At 47.6% G+C, this 6,000-nt stretch overlaps 1 protein-coding gene across 1 annotated transcript in view; it reads left to right on the top strand.

Annotated features, from left to right (window-relative positions):
• The first annotated feature begins 462 nt into the window (after positions 1–462).
• LOC105496763 (membrane bound transcription factor peptidase, site 1) overlaps positions 463–6,000 on the top strand; it is a 65,187-nt gene continuing 59,649 nt past the window's right edge. Inside the window, exon 1 of the mRNA XM_011767349.2 lies at positions 463–670. The gene's annotated coding sequence lies outside the window, so the exon portion shown is untranslated. The remainder of the gene's footprint in view (positions 671–6,000) is intronic.

The raw sequence follows: 6,000 nt of genomic DNA, 5'->3' as shown, positions 1-6,000 counted from the left end.
GTCGTCCTGCGGCGCCGGGGGTCAGGAGGTCGGGCAGGCGGAATTTGGGGTTTCGCGTGTTCCGGACTGCACACTTCGCCATCTTAACCAGCTACCGCCCGGGTTAAGGGGCACCCAGGGCAGGTGCCCAGTCGGGGTTGGGGAGTCCGAACCACCGATGCCTGGACGTGGACCCCTGCAGGGAGGGTCCGCGCCGGAAGCGAGCTCTCCACGGTTCCATGACAGCAGGCCCGGGGGGCAGGGAGCCTGCACCAGGCAGTCTTTCTATATCCGGGCTCCTTTTCCGAGTCTGGGATCCTAGAGCGACTCGCAGCGCAGACAAGGCGTTCCCCAAGCGCGTTGTCGCCGCCTGGCCCCGCGCTGGCCACGCCCCTCCGCTTCCACCCTGCCACAGGTCCCCGGCCGCAAATGTCGCGAGACCATCGTCCATCCTCCCGGCGTGGTCCCGCGGCCCACGGCGTCCAGAGCGCGCACGCAGGCCCGGGAGCGCGGGACACACAGGGCACGCCGGGTGTGTGAGGCTGACGCTGCCAGCTGTGGGCCTCCCTGGCCCGGTCGCCCAGTCTCGCGAGAGTTGGGAGTAAACAGCCCCGAATGGAGTGCCCAGGCGTGTTCGCTGCGGAGGCGCCGTTATCCCGGGCCCGCCGGCCCTGAGCTCCAGGCGGCGCAGGTACGTCAGCCGCTCTCGCGCGCGGCCTCCCCGGACAGCTCCCCTGCCCGCCTGTCTAGCAGCGGCGGCCCACTCGGTCAGCTGTGCCGGCTGCGTCCGAGGCCCCAAGGCGAGGGCTGCGGGGGCCGGGCCGGGGGAGAGGGGCGCGGGGCCTCCGGCGCTTGTTTGGACACAGCGTGCTTGTCCCGCGGCCCTGCGGGGGTGTGCGCGCTCCGGCGGCTTGTTCCGTTGCATGGTTTTCTTTACGTGAAGTGAGCATTCACCGAGTGAAACAATACGCCGTGCTCTGGCCCCGAGCCTGCAAACAGATTGAATTCTAGGTGCGCTTCCGGGGCAGTGCTGGCTTCAGGTTTAAAAGACCTCGAGTCTTTGCCTTATCTCGGTCTGTGCATATTCCGCTGCTGGTTTTTGGAAATGCAGGGATCCTGTTCGGCAAACTCTCAGAACCTGGTTGCCTTTTAAACCTGTAGCATCTTAAAAATCTTGCCTCGCCTTGGCATGGTTGCGCTACCTATGATCGTTGTGGATCGTCAATATTTTTATTAAGATGTTTACCTTTCGTATTGGGTTGTCTGTCTACACAAATTATTAGATTCTAGTCGACACTTCCAAATGACATGGAGTTATTAGATTGTGATTGACACTTCTAAATGACATGGAGTGGAATACGACCTGAGTTGAATTCTGGAGACTCGTCCTTAAGTCTTAACTATGTAGGTAAGCCCTCCTAACTTCAGGGTCTGCGATTGTATATGTAAGAAAAGGAGGGCTTGCAGAAGAGAAGTAATTCCTCTCATTTTTTGTTTTTCAATCTGGAGAATCCGCTATTATTATTTATACTTAGGGGCTTCATTGAAGTAGAATTTACATACCATAAAATCCACCTGTTTTAAGTGTACTATTCAGTGGTTTTTAGTAAATTTACAGCTGCACAGTCACCACCAAATCCACTTTTAGAACATTTCCGTTACCCCAAGACCTCTGATGCCCATTCGTGGTCGATACCCATTTCCAAGCTCCGCCACAGGCAACCTTTCATCTACTTTGACTTTCTAGATTTGCCTTTAATGACTATTTCATATATTCAGATGGAAAGATATGATATGTGGCCTTTTGTGTCAGGCTTCTTTCACTTAGCATGTTTTCACAGTTCATCCATGTTGTAGCATGAATCAGGATTTATTCCTTTTATGACCAAATAATATTCAGTTGTGTGGCTCTACTGCATTTTGTTTAAGCATTTATGCAGAATACTTTTGGCAAATAAAATTTTATTTTATGCTCCAGTGTGTGATGCAGATGACAGCAAAATTGTTGATTGGGGATGGGAGCTGGGACCTGACCCAGACACGTGTCAAACTACTGCACTCCCCAGGCACCCTGTGTAATCAAGAATTGGTCCTTTCTATATAAAAAGGGGAAATTCCAATGCAGAGCTTGCGGAACTTTTGAAGCACCTAGGGATGAAGTGGGAGCTCTTCTAGTCAGGAGGTTAACAAGAACTAGGAAGACTGGGCCGGGTGCAGTGGCTCACACCTGTAATCCCGAACTTTGGGAGGCCGAAGCGGGCGGATCACGAGGTCAGGTGTTCAAGACTGGCCTGGCCAATATGGTGAAACCCCGTCCTTACTGAAAATACAAGAATTAGCTGGGCGCAATGGCAGGCGCCTGTAATCCCAGCTGCTTGGGAGGCTGAGGCAGGAGAATCGCTTGAACCCAGGCGGCAGACGTTGTAGTGAGCCAGGATCACACCACTGCACTCCAGCCTGGGCGACAGAGTGAAACTATGTCTCAAAAAAAAAAGAACTGGGAAGACTGAAGGCTAAGGTGAACTGTGCATTGCTCCCATCAGTACTGCAGAAATCTGCTTGAGGAAACGCCTTATTTATTTATTTATTGAGATAGGGTCTCGTTCTGTCGCCAAGCTGGAGTGCAGTGGCAGATCTCAGCTCATTGCAACTTCTGCCTCCTGGGTTCAAGCGATTCTCCTGCCTCAGCCTCCCAAGTAGCCGGGACTACAGGCGCCTGCCACCACGCCCGGCTCATTTTTGTATTTGTAGTAGAGACGGGGTTTTACCATGTTGGTCAGGCTGGTTTCAGACTCCTTGACCTTGTGATCCGCCAGCGTCGGCCTCCCAAAGTACTGGGATTACAGGCGTGAGCTACCGTGCCCAGTTGAGGAAACGCATTTTAAAGTAAAATAAGGAAGGTAAGAAGTTTGGAGGTGCCTTGTATGTGACCAACTAATACTGAATGACTAAAGTGTGAGACTAAAAGACAAGAGTGACGTGTATGAAATAGTAGGCAGTGAAGACACCACAGACCAAGGTTTCTCACTCTTGACTGTAGTGATACATTGGGATGAAGTTTTTTTGTTTTTAATACAAGACCACCTGATGGATGGAGTGTGCCAGAAGAAATGGTTGCATTGGATGTAAGAATACACCAGAATAAGTAAGAGACGTGATGATGAAAGCAACAGGTTGGCTGGCCACAGTGGCTCATGCCTGTAATCCCAGCGCTTTGGGAGGCCGAGGCAGGTGGATCGTGAGGTCAGGAGATCGAGACCATCCTGGCTAACATGGTGAAATCCCATCTCTACTAAAAATACAAAAAATTACCCGGGCATGGTGGCACACGCCTGTGATTCCAGCTACTTGGGAGGCTGAGGCAGGATAATCGTGTGAACCCGGGAGGCAGAGGTTTCAGTGAGCCAAGATCTCGTCATTGCACTCCACCCTGGTGACATAGCGAGACTCCGTCTCAAAAAAAAGAAGACACCTTTGTTTTACTATAGTTTGGTCTGGCATGACTTAATTGTTAGCCTGTTAAACAGTGGTAATACAGCCAAGTATGTAATTGGTTCTGATGGTGGGAGTTTTTCAGCCGACTTTTAGTTGGACTGGATAGTAACCTTTCGTGGTCTAAACACAGTTCAGTCTCCTTTGGAGCTATTTTAGTAAACTAGTTTATTACAAAGCAAGGCATAGCTGCATAATTAGATGATTATCGGTTGATAAAAGTCATTTTCTCTCACCTGCATTATGTTCTAATTATTTTTAAAGAGATAATTTCAGATATATTTTAGTTATGCCCAGAATTATAATCTGTGTGATATTCCTTTCTTGTGAAAATTGTAAGTGGGAGACTCCAAGAGCTGCACAGAATGCTAGCCACCAGCTGGGCCAGCTGCTTGCCCGGTAATCCATTTCTTCTGCCGAGTCTCCTACACAAATCCTGTTAAGTTGCACAGAATGCTAGCCACCAGCTGAGCCAGTTGCTTGCCCGGTAATACATTTCTTCTGCCGAATCTCCCTTCTACACGAATCCCATTAAGTCCTGTTTTCTGTGTCTATAATTTGAACTGTGTCTTTTTAAGTTAGTGTTTGATGTCAGAAATTTTAAATTTTTCCTGTATTAGAGATGTAATCATTCTCATGAAAAATCGATAGGTATAGAAATACCATCTTTTAAGGTTATGCCTTTGTATGGAAAGATAACCAGGTCTTCTGCATAAAGAATTTATACAAAGTAAATCCAGTTAACATTTAGTGGATCCAGTAACAGCCCTAAGTAGGCTGTCTTAAGTTAAGTGATATTACAAATGATAATAAGCCTTTCAGAATGAACTAGCCAACAAGCTTAGTACTTTCAAAGGCTGTCTTTTCCTTAGGCTGGAAAATAACTTTAGACAGATCTTTGAGAACAATTTGTAGGAGATAGACCCCTTTTAAGCTTTAGTATATGTACAAATAAAATTAAATCTAGCATATATATTTGAATTTTTGTGCCACTGTCTTACCAGAAAGTATGATTTATTCTTTTTTTTTTTTTTTTTTTTTGAGATGGCATGTCACTCTGTCACCCGGGGTGGAGTGCAGTTGCTTGATCTTGGCTCACTGCAACTTCTGCCTCCCAGGTTCAAGCGATTCTCCCAGCCTCAGCCTCCTGAGTAGCTGGGATTACAGGCACACGCCACCACACCCAGCGAATTTTTGTATTTTTAGTAGAGATGGGGTTTCACCATGTTGGCAGGCTGATCTTGAACTCCTGATCTCAGGTGATCCGCCCCCACCGCACACCCCCAGCCTCAGTGTCCTGCAGTGCTGGGGTTACAGCCATGAGCCACCAAGCCTGGCCTGTTCTTTAAAATTTATTTGAAAAGGTTTATTAAAATACTTAAATGATATGTTTTATCTAAGTATAAAAGTAATGTGCTCCCTATAAACATAAATAAAATAAAGCAGAAATTAACTATCTGTAATCATACAGTTGAAAGGTAGAACCACCGTAACCATTTTGGTATGTGGCTTTCAGTGGGTTTTTTTGTTGTCGTCGTTTCCTTTTGAGACAGAGTCTCAGTTGCCCAGGCTGGAATGCAGTGGCTTTATCTCTGCCCACTGCAACCTCCACCTCCTTGGTTCAAGCGATTCTCATGCCTCAGCCTCCCGAGTAGCTGGGATTACAGGCATGTGTCAACATGCTCAGCTAATTTTTTTGTATTTTTAGTAGAGACAGGGTTTGCTATGTTGGCCAAACTGGTCTTGAACTCCCGGCCTCAAGTGATCCGCCTGCCTTGGCCTCCCAAAGTGCTGGGATTACAGGCATGAGCCACCACACCCAGCTGCATTTTTTTTTCTTGCTCATAGACACATTTTAAAATTAAAATGTAAAATAAAATTTGGATTATATGGTACATGAACTGTTTTACTTAACATTTCATTAGCATTTCCCCATATTTCTATTGTAACAAATGACCACAAACAGTGGCCTAGAACAACATGAAATTACTGTCTCACAGTTCTGGATATGAGAAGTCCAGAATCGGTCTCACTGAGCTCAAGTCAAAGTTTCAGCAGGGCTGTCTCCTTCTGAAGGCTCTGTGGAGAGAATCAGTTTCCTTTTGTTTTGGTTTCTATAGGCCACCTGTGTTCCTTGGCTCCTGACTTCTTCCTCAGATTATCTCATCCTCTTGATTGCTTTCTTTCTTTTTTTTCTTTTTTCTTTTTTTTTTTTTTGAGATGGAGTCTCTCTCTGTCGCCCAGGCTGGAATGCAGTGGCACAGTCTTGGCTCACTGCAACCTCTGCCTCCCAGGTTCAAGTGATTCTCCTGCCTCAGCCTCCCAAGTACCTAGGATGACAAGCGCCCACCACCATGCCTAGCTAATTTTTGTATTTTTAATAGAGATGAGGTTTCCCCATGTTGGCCAGGCTGGTCCTGAACGCCTGACCTCAGGTGATCTGCCCACGTCGGCCTCCCACAGTGCTGGGATTACAGGCATGAGCTACTGTGGCCAGCCAACCTGTTGCTTTCATCATCACGTCTCTTA

This window comes from Macaca nemestrina, chromosome 18 (assembly GCF_043159975.1).
Source record: "Macaca nemestrina isolate mMacNem1 chromosome 18, mMacNem.hap1, whole genome shotgun sequence".
NCBI classification, from domain to species: Eukaryota; Metazoa; Chordata; class Mammalia; order Primates; family Cercopithecidae; genus Macaca; species Macaca nemestrina.
This window is presented reverse-complemented; position numbering and strand designations above follow the sequence as displayed.